We start from the raw sequence: 17,627 nt of genomic DNA, 5'->3' as shown, positions 1-17,627 counted from the left end.
TTATCGATAAGAATAAGATAATATATATATTTTTTTGTTCTCCCATAGTAGAAATGAAAACCTCATTCTGTGAAGTTTTAGAATGTTAGCAGCAGTTTCAGGAGTTCTCTAGGATATCTGTTTAGTCTTTAACAATGAGAAGCATATTTTTTAGACAGGATAAATGGCCACCCTGGGATCAAATAGCTAATTAGAGAGAGAGGTAATGTGAAACTGAGTGTCATAATTCTAATTTTGGGTTATTTCCATTACTCTACATTTGAAAAAATGAAATTTTGAGATTTTGAATTATAATATATCCCCACTTATCCAAAAAGATTGAAATAATATATTTTATGTATTGAAAAACACATTATATGCATTTAAAGGAGTAAGAAATGGAGAAATGGTGTAGTATAATCAGAGAATAAGCACAAGTCAGTGACACAGATAATTTGCATTTTCTTAAAATGATATTGAGAAATTTAATCTGAGTCATTTGGTGCTATATATATTTTTTTTCTGCTATTTTTAATTTACCATTGAAGTAAAACGATTCTTCTCCTCATTCTCTTCCTCATTTTTTAAACATGTTTTTTCAAGATTATAAGTAATATTTCTATATGGGTATTGTCCTGAATATTAAAAAAGATTGTATAAACTGTCTTGGACACCTAGGAACTAATTCTTATCATGAAATCTGCTATATGCGAGGCACTTTCTAGGCACTAGGGATTCAGCAGTAAGCAAAGTCCAAACACTCTTGGAGTTTATATTGAACTGATGAAACAAAAAAAGAAATTAATGAAATAGCTGTTATGTCTTTTGATGGTGAGTGCCAAGGGAAAAGTGATAAAGTAAATGTGTATGCAGGATGAAAGGTGAGGGGCAGGTCTAAATTTATATAGAGTGGTCATGGAAAGCTGCATAAAGTGCAGGAGTGAGCTATGGAAATGAATTATAAGCTTCCCTATTTGCAAAAACATTTGAAATAAATCTGAGTATATGACTATTGTAAAATATTGGTGTTCTCTTTATTGCAATTTATAAACACCTCTTAAGAGCTGGGTAACCTCTCTTTGACTCAGTTTCTTCCCAGGTAAACTGGGAAAATGGGAGTAATATAGTCTTAATCTCATAGGGTTGTTGTAGATATTAAGGAGATCTCTTTATAGCTATATAAATATATATATTTACATATACACATGTATAATATACATATGATGTGCTTAGAATTGTATCTGCATAGCATTCAATGATGATTCAATGATTATTAGCTATAATTTTATAATAGACTAGATCTGCAGTTTAGAGTAAAAATTAACATGCCTACCCGTAACTTTATTTGAGTTAAATAGTAATATTATTATTATTATTTAATAATATTATTTTAATAAAGGCTTGGTGTTATTCAGGGAGTCATTTCTTTGGTTGAGGTAAACTTCTGCCAATTATTTATGGCAATTCATGAAAACTGGATGGTGATGTCACCTCTAAGTTACCAGCTTTTTTTGGTTCATTCCCTGGGATGGTAGGACTGATAAAAAAAAAACATAATTCAAGCTTGCTTTCATGATCTTCTTGCCCTTCTTATGTGGGGAAAGCTGTTTTACTTGAATCTTATCTTGCAAAATTCAAGATACAGGTATAGATATAGATATATATCTTGTGTGTGTATATACATCTACATATATACACACACACACATATATATATCGGCTGTAAATTCCATGCATAGTAACATTTAAGGTCAAAGACTAGGACTATGGCATAAATTAGAAATAAGCTATTTTTAGGAAGAATTTAGTGAAATCTCTGAACTAACCAAGGAAGGAATAGTTAGTTGTTAATGGACTGACTTGCTTTTAAGCTTTTTACATTCTTATTTTATATATCATGAAGACTATATTGTATTTAGTATTAATACAAGAAATTTTACCCATTTTTCATGTTTTAGATCTACAGTCAAAATTTTAACTATTAGAAGAACATACGCAACTTAAAGTATCTTTACATTTATAATTTTATTATGGTTTTAGGAATTTTGTGTGAGTTACTCTTCGACACATATTTTATTCAAATCATATTAGTCAACCTTATAGCTTCCTGGCTGTTTTAGTGATGATACACTGGTAGCAATCACATTGCTTAAAGGTCCCTTTCCTTAGGTATTGTATAATTTGTGATTTATAGAGATAAACTTTAAAATAAAAAAATAATTTTGAGATATGTTAGCATAACTATGGAGAATAGTGGTATGTTTTTAAATTTAAAAAGTTTTAAATTTTAAATTATGAATTTCTGTCCATATAAAAGTGTGGTGTTTTAAAATTTGTTTTCAAATCTTTATTTAAATTCCAGTTAGTTAACATACAGTGTAATACTAGTTTCAGGTGTAGAATTTTGTTTTTATTTATTTACTTATTTTTAATAAACTAATTTTTTATTGATGTTCAATTTACCAACATACAGAATAACACCCAGTGCTCATCCCGTCAAGTGTCCCCCTCAGTGCCCATCACCCACTCACCCCCACCCCCCGCCCTCCTCCCCTTCCACCACCCCTAGTTCGTTTCCCAGAGTTAGGAGTCTTTATGTTCTGTCTCCCTTTCTGATATTTCCCACACACTTCTTCTCCCTTCCCTTATATTCCCTTTCACTATTATTTATATTCCCCAAAGGAATGAGAACATACACTGTTTGTCCTTCTCCGATTGACTTACTTCACTCAGCATAATACCCTCCAGTCAGGTGTAGAATTTTGTGATTCATCACTTACATACAACTCGGTGCTCATCACAAGTGTGCTGCTTAATGCCCATCACCTATTTATCTCATCCCCATGGCCACTAAAGTATGGCATTTTGTTAGGACCCATTATTACATTTTTCTGTATTTAAGTTTAATCAGTTGGGACATAAACAGTTCAGTGTTTTTTCTGTTGATACATTACCAAGTTTACACAGAAGGGTTCCTGGTAATCCTGAACAAGAATACTGATTTTATACATGCTGTAGGCAGGCCCTAGATGTTTAAGCCCCAAGTGAATCTCTGGTAGACTCGCAGAACATCATGCCAAAGTCTCATGTATTCAAAGCAAAGGAATAAATCATGATATTACAAGAGTATATCAGTTGACTTATTGCTGTTTTGTGACCAGAGGTAGAGAAGATTGCTGTTTAAAGTCATGTCATTGGTTCTCAAATCAGTCAGGCATGAAGTCTTGTCATATGCCTCTATAATTGTACCTCACCAGACTTTCTTTAACTAGTCAGCTGGGGCTGTGCATTTTGTCTCAAACACCCGGCTGGCCAGCGTCTGACAGGAGCTTTCTCATCATCCTGTCAGTAATATGTTAACTAGAGTGTATCTTTGTGGCCTGTAGAAGCAGGTGGAAGAGATGCTTCTCTTTAAAGCAGATGTCTAAATGTTAGCTACTATTTTGACCAATATTTAGCTGGTAAATATCACCCTCTTAAAGTCTATAAGCACATTAGTTACAGAGATTGGATTGTATAGTGCATGTTCTTTCTGGAATATTTAGAGCAAGCAATATGCTATGAGTGCTGGAATTGTGTTAATAAACTGTAATTTCTTCCTTTGTTATAGTTGCCCCCAGGCATTTAAGCATATGCTTTTCTCTCCTTCTCTCATTAAATCCATCAAGGGCATATGCAAAAAGAAATCTTCTGGTCTCTGGAAAATCAGCTATTAAAATGTAGATTTTATAGGTTTAGACTGAAGGGGAATCCGGAGGATTTTAACCCCTCCATCTGGATTTTACATATTCTTGATTTGTCTCTTAATGGTACCACCTGTATCAGCATTTAATCTGAAACCTGAAGCACAGAGAATCTTGCTAGAGATTAAGAATTGAACAGTTGGTGAGAGAACAAAGATTACCCAGGTCTACTTGTAGTTAAGACTATTGAAATGTGTTTTTCCCCTTGTGTTTTTAAAGCTGCAGCAGCATGGTGCAGTTAAAAATTGTTATCAAGACCTTTCAGGGACAGATAGTCTAGGAACAATTTTTAGATTTTTAAAAATTCTTCCCAAAGCCCATAGCAACCAATTATGTCAGCTGAAACTGTAGATAAGAATTCTACTTACGAGTGTATTATTTGACACGTATACCGCTCTTCTGAACACTGTATTTTCATTCAGTGCTAAATGAATGTGACTGGAGTGTGGAAGTTGGCCTGTTGTGGTCATCCTCTAATGCTCTGTTAAAAGATACATGTGCAGATCAGTTAGAGGAAACTTCTTTTTTTTTTTAATTGTTATTTATTTATGGTAGTCACACAGAGAGAGAGAGAGAGGCAGAGACACAGGCAGAGGGAGAAGCAGGCTCCATGCACCGGGAGCCCGATGTGGGATTCGATCCCGGGTCTCCAGGATCGCGCCCTGGGCCAAAGGCAGGCGCTAAACCGCTGCGTCACCCAGAGATCCCCAGTTAGAGGAAACTTCTAAGACAGGAAAAGTGGAGGTGCTTGTATCTTCCAAGTCTTGTGACGATTGGTGTTCTATTCTTCACGGAAACAAGCATATATTTCTGCTTTATGGTTTAGTCTATTTGTCCTCTAAAATTAAACTATTGACTTTTAATTTAAAAATCAGTTTTTAACATAATAATTATGTTGGGACACCTGGGTGGCTTAGCTTTGACTCAGGGCGTGGTCCTAGTCCTGGGATCAGGATCTAGTCCCACATCGGGCTTCCTGTGGGGAGGGAGTCTGCTTCTCCCTCTGCCTGCCTCTCTGTGTCTCTCTGCCTCTCTCTCTGTGAATAAATAAATAAAATTAAAAAAATAAAAAAATATATCAATTATGTCATTATCTAAGGGGCATATTGTCCATCATTAGGTTCTGTGAATTTTGTTCCTACAAGTACTCAGATCTCCACACAAACAACCTTGGAAGATTTTGGTTTACTGCAGTGTTTCCTATCTGGAATGACTGAATTTTGTGCTGTTCATGATTCTCAATCTTAAATATAGGACAAATTAGGGATCCCTGGGTGGTGCAGCAGTTTGGCGCCTGCCTTTGGCCCAGGGCGCGATCCTGGAGACCCGGGATTGAATCCCACGTCGGGCTCCCGGTGCATGGAGCCTGCTTCTCCCTCTGCCTGTGTCTCTGCCTCTCTCTCTCTCTCTCTCTCTGTGTGACTATCATAAATAAATAAAAATTTAAAAAAAATTAAATATAGGACAAATTATATATGTCTTGTTTCTGTTTTCTTAGTACAACTATTGAGAACAGTTGGTTTGTTTTTAAATGTACCTTTTATCTTTATATGTTTTTGCACAGTACATTGTGTTTTGCAGTTAGGCACGTTTTTCTCTTCTGATGAAATTTCTTAAGTTATATCCTCTTATCCTGCTATGGGGCTGATTTGGGGATTGGCCCCTCTGTCTCATCTTCCTCCACCACCCAAGTTCTGTAGATATTATCTTCTCCGTCTTTTTTTTTCTTTGACATCCTTTCCCCATTCCACCTGCCCATTGTCTTAGTTCTGGCAGTTGTCACTTCCCACAAATGCTATTTTCAGATCATCTATCCTGAATGTTGACATTTTCTCCATTTACATAAAATGATGGTGATGATGAGAAAGAGTAATTACAGCCCAGAATTATGTATGTAGTGTATACTATGACCTAGCTGCTCCTTAATTTAATCATCACTTACTATAAACTCAGGGAAGATTTGATTCAGTCACTACAGTAAACCTAACCTCTTAGGGTAGTGCTGATACATAGTAGGTTTCTAGCAATAATTTTTTGAGTAAGTGCCTGAAACTTCACTTTTTGGATCTTCACATGTATTTTGAGTGCTCCCATCTTCATCCCTCTGAATGTTTTTCGAAATCTGGTTTGCTCTTTAGAGGCCTAATTTCTAACTTCTGTTGCTTTTATCCCTGAACTGCTGTAGTACTTAACACTGCTTAGTCTCAAGTTAGAGTTATTAGTGAATTTGTTGAACTCTTGTATTAGATATTTATCTCTTTAAAGGTTAGAACCTGGTGTGTGTGTATGTGTGTGTATGTGTGTGTGTCTGCACGTACACATGTATTTAAAAAAACAAATTTAGTTTTTAAAATTGTGCACAACAGATGAAGTTTTTAAAATTTAATTAATTATGTAATGGGAAGTACCATCTGATACTGAAAATGCCAGAGTAGAAATTTGTCTTTTTAAAAGTAAAAATGTGTCTGATTGTCCCTGTGACAACTTGGCTATTTAAATCATAGTAATGGGAAGCCTGGGTGACTCAATGGTTGAGCATCTACCTTTGGCTCAAACCATCATTCTGGGTCTGGGGATCGAATCTCATATCTGGCTCCCTCTGAGGAGCCTGCTTCTCCTTCTGTGTCTCTTCCTCTCTTTGTGTCTCTCATGAATAAATAAAATCTTTTAAAATAAATAAATAATAATAAAAATTTCATAAATTCTGAAGTTTATAAGTTAGAGGCTAATTTCCCTGTAGGTTTTATCTCTTAAAAAAAGATTTGTGTTTAGCCATTTTCTGCTAGATAATTTTAATTCTTTTTTTTAAAGGTTTTATTTATTCATGAGAAACACACACACACACCACACACACACACACACACACACACACACAGGCAGAGACACAGGCAGAGGGAGAAGCAGGCTCCATGCAGGGAGCCCAACATGGGACTCGATCCCGGGTCTCCAGGATCATGCCCTGGGCTGAAAGTGGTGCTAAACCGCTGAGCCAACCCGGGCTGCCCAAGAATTTTAATTTTTAAAAAAGTCTGTGTCAAAACTGTAATTCCTTAGGGAAGACTTATGTAATATATCTTGAACTCTTTTCAGCTTTATTGATTTCTGTTGCTATGTTGACTCTTGTTCAGTCTATGCAGGAACTTGGTTTGTTATCTCTTGGCCTTCCGATAGTCCTAGGTAGTAAACATACTGCTTTCTCCCTATAAAGATGTTTATTTGTTCATTCAGTGAACTATTTCTTATTTATGGAGTACCTAATTCATGTCAGGCAGTGTCCTACAGGTAGGGTAAGGAGGTCACAACATCTGTATCAGTCTGAGTCCAATCGGGTGAGAGAAAGTACACAGTAATTTGATTAAGGAATGTTTAACATAAAGAATTTAAAGCTAAGGCAAGGGACTAGAGTAGCAAGGGCTGGGCTAGCAAGCAGCGAAGAGAGCACTACAGAATCCAGGCATAGCAGATGTAAAGCAGCTACTACCTTTAGGGCTGAGTTGAGTATACAAGGAAGGAGCCTCACTGGGGCCTGAGATCTAGACCCTCTTGAAGAAGGCAGAACCATGACTCTTAGATAGCAGAGAAGTTGTTGTGGTGCTCTACTGGTAGAATTTGTTGGAAACCTGCCTTTGGATGGCAGGCAAAGTTTTCAAAGTTTCTGGAAAGCTAATGTAGGGGTTCTGAGTAATCTGTTCACAGAGAGATACCTCACTGCCAAAAACATTGCTGTGAGCCCACCTGAGGGGAAGCTGGTTGTCTCAGTGGAGTCACTGCCCTGAGAAAACCAACAGAGGGTTGGATGGTGCCAAGGGAAGCTGCTGGCTGCTTGGTGCGGCTGACAGTTGTATACTGCAATAACCATAGGCAGGCGCTTCCCACATTATAGGAGGCAAGTTCTGGAAAGGCTGCAAGCAAGCACTGCAAGAGCCAGGAGCACTCCTGCAAGAGAACTGCCCATGGTGGGAAGTGCTGGGAGAAACCTTTGGCTCCTATAATTTGTTGGAGTCGAGGGCCCCAGGAGCTGCCTCTTACACAGCGGCCTGCCTGTCTGTGCTACAGGACCTGGAGCCTGAGGAAAGTATGCCCTTGACAAGCCACCAGCTTTGCAGGAGCCTGCTGAGTCAGTACATTGGAACCAGGAACCAAAACCCTTGCTTCCTGAAATGTCTCTTCAGTGTCCTCTCCTGACAAAGCTTAGCATGATGCCAGCTGTTAAAGGGAGTAAATATCCAAAGGGCACAGATCCATTTCCATAGATCAGACAGTAAGGGGTAAATTAGGCAATTATTCATAATTGGTATAATCCACCCCTTTGGATACTCAGCTTTCATTTATACCCTTCTAAACATATTTGTACTTCTGTACAACAACAAATCTATATGTTGAGCTATTAAGATATAGCTATCCTTTTTGCAAATGTAGACATTTCCCAAAAGCAGTCCCAAGAGTCATTATAATCATCTCTTCAAATTTAATTGCAATCACGTTTAAATTTCTGTTAATTAGTAATGACTTATATATAAAATAAAAAGTAGAGAGAAGAAAAATGGTTAGCAGATGAAAATGAACACATGCATATGAAAGGAAAATAAAAAAATATGCAAAGCTACCACACCCCTTTGCTTCTATAACTAATCATGAAATGATTCAGATATTATTCTTCCTTGTTTCATTACCCATTCAATGTTTTCCTCAACTGCAGCCAGAACCTCAGCTAACTGGGGTCTTTACCTGGGATAATAACATGAATTTTCATTCCAAAAGACCTGAATCCTCAATAGTTCTGCTTTTTTTTTTTTTTGAATGATTGCTATAGTTTTCTATTAACTTTTACCAAGAGGTAGCCCAGAGAACCTCTTAGTTCCAGACATAGTCCTTTTTGTCTCTTGTGTGGAAGCAAACCAGTTTCCTTTTGGTTAATGAGATCAATCACTCCAGCCAGTAGAATAACCCCAATTTTTAGACTGTTGGTTCAGTGGCATAAGGAGACTGAAATGGCCAGATGGCGATATTATCTTCCAATTCACGTGGATGCATTTCTTTATTGGGAGGTAAGATCTCCAAACCAGAAGAGTTCTAAACTAATGAGACTAGAAATAGAACTTATGCAAGTGGGTTATTAAGACTAATAATTAAAGGGCCACTCCCACTTCCCCCTGTTGGTTCCTAGTCCCATGTATTCTGGCTATGGGAGAAACAACACTGTAAAATGCTTTCTGATGTATTTAGATTATCCTTCATCATGTAAAATAGAACCCCACCCTTTATAAGAGTATAATAATACCAACTGGCACTGCGACTGAGTCTTCAGTAAGCTATTCTACTTTTCAATTAGGCCAGTTGCTATTGGGTTATAAGTATGGCTGAGACTAGTTAACTTAATGGGCACAGGCCCCTAACTCTACTTACTTTGCTGTTAAATGAATGCCTTGATGAGTGAGGTTCAGTTCTGTACAGAATACCATGCTGATGGATATGTTATTCTATGAACCTAATGATTTTGGTTACTGGCAGAAGCATTATAGCCAGAGAAGACCTTATCCAGATCATTTATTCCAATAAGAATGGACTTCGGCACCTCCTTGGTGGAAGAGTTCCAGTGTAATTAACCTGCCACCAGGAAGCTAGCTGACTGCCGTGGGGAGATAGCTCACCAGAAGCATTCTGCTACAAAACCACCTGAAGAAGCTACCAAACAAGTATTATGGCTGGGTGTTACTGGCCACTGTATACTGCAAGAGCCAAGTCCTGGAGAAGCACAGGCCCTGGAGGAGTCTGCCTGAGAGCAGCCTGGAACCAGGAAGCAGAAACCCTTTCCTTCTGCTGTGTATCTCCAATGGCCTGCACTGACAAAGTTCTGACTTTCCTTCTGCTGATATTAGGCTGTCTGGTAATAGAAAAAACATCAGGGGCACAGATCCATTATTACAGATAGGTAGCAGAGAGTGGATTTGGAGCAAGTGGGGAATATGTGAAGGGCACAGCTTCTATGAATCAGATATTTTATTTTGATTTCCTACTGTATTATGGAAAGAATAGAAAAGAAAGGCCTTTAATTGCAAGGAAATAGTTAACATAGGTAAAGTTTTCCAAAGACCAAGTATAACGGTATTGATAGATTCATTTGTGCATCGACACATATTATTATTTGCCAAGTATTATGTACTGAGAATTTCAAAGTTACTAATTAGAATCATAAATATAAATCAAAAGATAAATCATATTATGTCAGTGAATCAAGGCCAGTCAATGTGATAAGAACTCTAATAGAGGATATGGAAGAGAGAGAGTGCTAGATTAGAGAGTTGACTTCAGGATGACACTGGTTCTTAAAAGGTGTTTATGTCTTATGTAGGAAAAGTTTACTTGTTTAACATATTTGTGTGTTTGTGTGAAGAGAGAGAAAATTCGTGCTACACAGTGTAGTTGGAGAGGTAAGCGGTAGCCAGATTGTGCGGAAACCTGTCTGCTAAATTAAGGGGCTTGGATTTTATCCAACAGATTGTGGGGAGGCAAATGAGGTACATAATATGACCAATTTTGTTTTGGAGGAAGGTAACATTGGTGGCATTATCAAAGAAAAAAGGGGTAGGGAAATTCCTTCTAATAGGAGTCTAGTTAAAGGGCTGTGCAGTCAGAAAAACAGGGAATGACTCGCTCCTGTATTAGGAAAGTGGCCATAAAAGGAAGATGAAGTTGGTTTTAGAAACATTTCTAAGGAAACTTCTGTTGGATATAGAGTCTGTTTGAAAGTAGGTAAGGAAGAAGGAGAAAGAAGTGTAGAATGACACACAAAGGACCAGTCTTCACCAGGTATTTATTTAGTTGCTATATAATGGCATGGGCTTGGTGTCATTTAATTACCAGTGAAATATAACTTAATAAGTATATATGTCCATATAAATATTCACATGCAAGTAGATGCTTATACATATGTTTGTAGACAGATGCATATATTTAAATATATTTGATATGCATGCTAAATATACATGTATGTATGTTTTGTGTATATGGGAATATTATATACAATTTTAATATTAGAATATGCAATATATGTGTATAATCACTCCTATTTAATGATATATGCTTTACAAATTAAAAGTTTTTGAATTCCATGTATAAAGATTTAGAGCTTACCTTGTGATTCCTTTGCAATTGTGATGGTCTCTTTTCCAATTGCTAATGGTTTGCAACCAGTTTTATTTTGCTTCTGGTGAGGGATGTTTTATATTCTGATTTTCAGAAATACCTAATAGTTTATTTTTTTTTAAACATTTTTTTTTAAATTTATTTATTTACGATAGTCACACTCAGAGAGAGAGAGAGGCAGAGACACAGGCAGAGAGAGAAGCAGGCTCCATGCACCGGGAGCCCGACGTGGGATTCGATCCTGGGTCTCCAGGATCGCGCCCTGAGCCAAAGGCAGGCGCCAAACCGCTGCGCCACCCAGGGATCCCACCTAATAGTTTAAAAGTAGCATCAGCTAATTGGATTTATTTATTGGTTATTCAAATTATTACCCTACCCCAAGGTACAGTAGCGGTGCAATTATATTAGTAATACCTTCTAAATTAGAGATTTGTGTTTTAGTCCTAACTACTTAACCAAAAAATTAGATGATGTCATATTAGACATTTTTATCCTGAAGTTTCTTAACTAAAAAATGAAAGAATTGAACAAGAATGATTTCTAAAGTCCTTTCTAACTGTTGTATACAGTGATTCTTTAATTGTATTGTTTATTTCTTAAATAATTGGCTAACTTATGTAGTCTTTATATAATTCACATGAACGTCTTAGCACATAATCCTTTAGAATTCAGTATCTACAGGTTTTTGAGGAGAGAAGATAAATATATTGAATCAGTTTTGTAGATTAGACTGTTAAACTTCAGTGGAAAGGTAGGTGGTCCTTTTCCAGAAACAGCAAAACTGCTATTGAATCAATTTTGAGAAGTAGAAAGTAGGAAATTTAGTAATAGGGAAAGGTCATGTAGGGGAAGAAATTTATTTAAAGCCAATGGCATTTATGTGTAATGTGACAGCAATAGAGAGCCAAAGAGTTGAGGAGAGTTAGTATGACACTAATGTGGTTTATAGAGGGTGGCTAAAGACAGATTCCCTAAGGGCAGAGATTTTTGTCTCTTTTGTTCATTTCTATATCCCCAGTACCAATAATAATGCCTAGCACATGTTCAGTGTCCCACTTACTAGTTGTGTGATCTTGGGCAATTTGTTTAACTTTGCCTCAGTTTTTCCTCTATAAAATCATTAAAAAAAAATGAATACCAAAAGAAGTAAGCGAGCAAGAAAAATTTAGAGTCATTTGGCTAGGAAAAGCTAATAAGCCGGTGATCAAATGTGAGATGATTAGAATTTTCCAAAGGACTTGTGTATGATGGAAAGAGGTTAGGTTAGATTGATTTTTTAGCAATTAAGTGGCAGAATTTGCCATCCTAATAGGATGAAGAAAAAATGAATATAAAATAATATTTTAGTATAAAAATGCATTAAAATGTACAAATACTGTCTTTTTATTGCATAAAATTGCTATTTTTGCAAATATTTTCTTACAACTGTCACTTGATTTAAATTTTAGAATTTTGCTCAAGAATTTTTTTTTGAAGATTTATTTATTTGAGAGAGAGAAAGAAAAATGTGAGTGGGGGAGGGGCAGAGGCCTAGAGAGAAAAAATCCTCAAGCAGACTCCCTGCTAAGCATGGAACCTGGAGGGGTGGAGTAGGGTGGGGTTTCAAAAAATAAGACATATTATTTTGGATTTTTTTAAAAAAAATCTTGACAGGGAAATAAAATGATCCTTAGGCTTATAAGGTACAGAACTACTGGAACACAGCCAGGAAATGAAGGTCTAAGTCAGCAGTGAAGAGCAGGTTCTCCAGAGTTGCCATGTACTGCTGGTTTATTTGGTAAGATCTGCTGGAGCCTCTCTATGCAGTTCTTATACCATGGGGTTAATATTCTGGTCCCATCAGTCTCACATCGCACTAAGTACCTGGTCAAGATCATGATAAAACATTGGGTTGATCCCAAAACCTAATAAGATCATGACCTGAACTGAGATTAAGAGTCAGACACTTAACCGATTGAGCTACCCAGGTGCCCCTCAAATAAGATTATTTTATAGTCAGGATAGCTTTGTAGTTTTCAGATATCCTACTGCTACTCTTTTTGGTTTAAACTTTTAAATGGGAATGTAAATTAAACATGTTTAAACAGATGGTTTCTTTATGCTTTCCACTAATTTTTTTCATTCCGTGAGGAATTTATCACATTCCCATATGCAGCAATTTATTCTGTATACCTATAGTTATTTATAGTGCATAAATTTCTGAATTAAATATTGATTCAGTTAAAAATCAAATGAAGTCTCTAATCTTTATTTCTTGTTTTTTTGTGCATGAATACATTCTTAGGGGACATAAGTTTGCCCCTCAATAATTCATATAGAACTTCAACTGAAGCTAATAGAACTTATCCATAAGAATGAGGCAAGTCTGACTATGAGATACATGAGTGGTATTGTGTCCATATGAGAGCTCTACTTGTAGAGTGCATTGAATTGGAATTGTGCTGCTTTCATTGTGGAATCACACTGGATGGGTTGTTTATCTGTGGTATCCTTGGGAATTTGATAATGTGATTCTCCCCCCCCCCCCCAAAATGCATGTCTATTTAATTGCTTAAAACATTGCTTAGTTTTATTAGTAGCTGATTTCCTTTAACAGATATAGCTTGACTTTAGGAAAAGGGGATGAATGTGATTTTTATGTCACAAAGGGAAAGAACTTTAGTTTGGCTTCCAACAAAATATTCTTGCAGATGCAAACTGAGATAATAACTGGTAGAATTTTTTTTTATCACTTATCTTTTTAACATCTGAGAGAATCTGTTGTATTGGTTTCCTGCTGAATTTGCCCACTGTGATGCCTGAGGAAAGGTTTGTAAATTGGTTCTCTGTCACAAACCCCAGCTTTTTCTTATAAAGGTCAGTTGTTCTTGTTTGTTGACTGTAAAGGCTCATTCTGCACCATACAATTAAGATAGAATATTTTCAACTGATAGATATTATTCAGAGTTTCCATAATGATGGGAATTTTGAATGCTTGTATATCAAAAGGCAGTTTAAGATAATGGTGATTGGGGGACGCTTGGGTGGCTCAGCAGTTGAGCATCTGCCTTTGGCTCAGGTCATGAGCCTGGGGTTCCGGGATCGAGTTCCACATCCCACAGGGAGCCTGCTTCTCCCTCTGCCTATGTCTCTGCCTCTTTCTGTGTCTTTCATGAATGAATGAGTGAATGAATGAATGAATAAATGCTTTTAAAATAATGGCTATTGTACTCAGGAGCCTGCTTAGGTTGGTATGCTGGCTTTGCCACATACTTGGTGTATGATCTTGGGCCATTGGCTTAACCCTGCTGCAGTGTTCTGATCTGTAAAATGGGAATAATGATGATGGAATCTATTTCATAAGGTTGTTGTGAAGATTAAATTTGAGTACATCAAGTACTCAGAATAGTGCCTGGCAAATAATAAGCATTATTATCAGTGATAGTATCTCCATTAGACCTTGTGGCCTGGGACTAGAAGTTCCGAGAGCCTTTATTCAATGACTAAGTTCACTATTGTCAAGTTTCTCCCCCTGATTTTATAGGCCTCATCAGTTCTTTCCTCTTCACATGGTTTCCATATATACTTATTTTATAATTATAGTGCACAGGAGATAAATGTTCCCAGTGATTTTATTGTGCATTAGTCAGTATTCTGGGATGGTATCAAGTCAATATATTGAATATGCCTTGTGAAATCATATGTGCATTTAAATATTCACTTGTTATTTACCAAAGATGATAAGGATTTTTTTCTTAGATCTTTATTTGGGAAATTTGTTTTTCTCTGAAAATGATAGCCTTATTGTATATTATTCCTTATCTATTATTCCTTTAGTTTCCAGGGTATAATGGCTGAGTTATGTTCTGACTCAAATACTGAAACATCTTCCCCCACCCTCCTTGCTTTCATGAAGAACAGCTGTGGTATTAAAGAAACTGCTGACAGAATATTTAGAAAAACATGTATAGAGTTCTAGTCCCATCATGAACCAGACGTAGAGTCTTGGGTAATGCTAGTCCAAAGACATATGATTGTCATTTCCCTCTATGCTTAAAGAATCAATATATCATAAATAGCCTACAAAAGATTCTTCTCACTGGGCTTAAAAATTGATCTCATTTCTTTATAGTACTTTATTATGCAAATCAGACTTCCAACATACATAGTTTATTTTCCTTAATTTGCATAGGTGTTAGAATGTTCTAGGTAACTTGTTGTGACAGTTAGCTTTCTTCAGAGATATGGACAAATTTCATGAAGAGTAAGACTTCAGAGCCTCTGCCACGTCCTGGAAGGCCCTCCAGTTCTGACCCCACTTGCCCTTACCTCTCTGACCTTGCCTCCCGCTGCTATCCCGCTTATTCCAATCTAATCATGCAGACCTCCTTACTTTGTGAAGATGGCTAGCATGTTCCCATCTCAGGACTTTTGAATGTATTGTTTCATCTGCCTGGAATGTTCTTCTCCCCAAAGCCAGAAGAATGCTCTCTTGTATCAATTGGGTCTCAGTTCAAATGTCACCGCATCAGTTTGTCCCTAACCCCCCCTGTCTAAAACTCCCCATCTGTCACTTTCTACCCGCTTACGTGCTCTAGGTTTGCTCTTAGAACTTACCCCTAACCCACATCATGTATATTTGTTTCTTGTTTGCGTTTCCACTAATATGTAAGTTCCATGAATACAAGGACTTTGTTCTATTCAGTACTTTGTCCCTGTGGCTTGGTAGAGATTTATGATAACACATAGCAAGCACTCAAGAATTTTGATGAATTAAGCAAAGTAACTTATGCTATTTCCAATTGCTCAGTTACTTCATGTGCTTTAAAGGTTTTAAAGATGATCTTTAGATATACTTTGAAAGTGGGTCTGCTTTGTAGTCTAGCTCTGTTAACCACCTATATGGAAAAAATCATTACCTATTACTAAGAATGTAAAATGTTAGAATTGATCTGATCTGAGACTAGAGAATACTGCATCTCTCAGAAACAAAGCTTACAGATCATCTAGCATTTACTTCTTATTTTAAAGATTAGGAAACAGATCTGGTTATATTTGTACATGTACCAGCTGTAGCTTCTTAGTGGCAGAGCCCTAATTTTGTATACTTCGTTCTTACTGTTTTATACAGCTCATGTATAACTGTGTTTAATTTGCTAGTAAATCTATTTTTCCTTAGTTGTGTTTTTTTCATTTACTGCTTTACTAACTCCTCCACAAAGTTTATGCTATAATAGTGTTTTCTCTAGTTTTCAATCTCGTAGCTATTACATCCTGCTAGGGGAGTGTGGGCGATCTTTGGTCTTCTCCTGCCTCCTTTGGAAATCTCCACTTGCCTGTCTTGCAGTTAACAGAATCAATATTTCCAAAAACAAATTCCTTGTAGTTCCACCTGAGCCTGACACTTTTTGCTATGTTACTTTAAATAATTCATTCTAGTTGCTTAGGCCAGAAACTGTGGTTGGGAGGGGTTGTATTTTTACCTTTCCCAGTCACCTATCCTCTAAATCCAAAAAGTTGCCAAATCTTGTAGAACTTCTTTCTTTCCTGGCAGACCTTGATTAGCAGAAATGACCCTTTGCTGCATGCTGGCTGTTGCAGGTGTTTTTTAACTCTCGTCTATCGTCACGTAAAGGAATCAACCTCTGTGAAGCCAGTGAGATTCATCAGATGATATTGTTCCTTCTTAGTGAATAATTCATAACTTCACTTTTGGATGACCATTAAGGGCATAGGGAAAATATCTATAAAGCAATTAATAGAGTGCTTTGGATTCAAGGTGTACCCAATAAAATAAATTGCCTTTATTATAATTCCTCATTTTTAGAATGTAGTTTTATTTTTGTTACAGTTATTTTCTTAACAATGTAAAAGGAACACTTTCCTTTTTTTTTTTTAAGATTTTAAATGAGCTGTTTTAAAAACCATCTGTGTGCAAATGGAGAAACTGAGTAAAGGAGCTACCTTTCAAAGCTATATAAAGGCTTTTAGTCATTGGGTTACACTGAAGAAATAGAAAGAGTTAATATGGCTTTAAAGATGCCTAATTTACAACCAGGGAGTACCTGAGAGCTCTCAGAGAATTTGACTGAGTTAGATCAACCCTATTTCATCTCCCTCTATGAAGGTTCAAATAAGAAAAATAAATCCAGCATCTGTAATTGTTAAGTGAAAGTATTTGAATGCCTCCTAGTGGTATATTGTATGCTTTAATTATGGAAGTTTTTTAAAAAATCATGTTTTGAAGGAATACTGTAGATAAACTATTAAAACTTATAAGTGCAAAATACTAAAATCCTTTAATGATAGAATCCTAAGTAGAAACAAAATGCATTGTTTGCCATATAAAATTAATTAAGTCTAACTTGAAAAAATACATATGATGAATATACTTTTAATAAAAATTTATATATTTTTAGTTCAGATTAGATTCCTTTAATTTTTTTTAGGGGAACTATGTTACACTTAAATATAGACAAATGTTTTTGTTAAGATTGAATTTTTTTTATACACTTACTCTTTTAAGTTAATTTGATTACTGTAAGTTTTATTTTCTTTGTATAATAGGAATAATGGTTTACAGAAAGTCTGTGGTTCATTTTCAGATAGTTTTATTTTTGAATTCTGATTTTCAAGTTGAATAAAATGATTTAATTAGTAAGCTTGAAATGCTGACTGTAGCAAGACTTTAAAATCAGGAATGCTGACTAAATTATTGCTTTAAACATTAAAAAATGATTAACACAGAAATATAATTTAAGATGTGAAGAAAAGTCCCATG

At 36.2% G+C, this 17,627-nt stretch overlaps 1 protein-coding gene across 12 annotated transcripts in view; it reads left to right on the top strand.

Annotated features, from left to right (window-relative positions):
- The window catches only part of DENND1B (DENN domain containing 1B), a 261,096-nt gene that overhangs the window by 134,494 nt on the left and 108,975 nt on the right, over positions 1 to 17,627 (top strand). The window lies entirely within an intron of this gene.

This window comes from Canis lupus, chromosome 6, assembly GCF_048164855.1.
Source record: "Canis lupus baileyi chromosome 6, mCanLup2.hap1, whole genome shotgun sequence".
NCBI lineage: Eukaryota > Metazoa > Chordata > Mammalia > Carnivora > Canidae > Canis > Canis lupus.
This window is presented reverse-complemented; position numbering and strand designations above follow the sequence as displayed.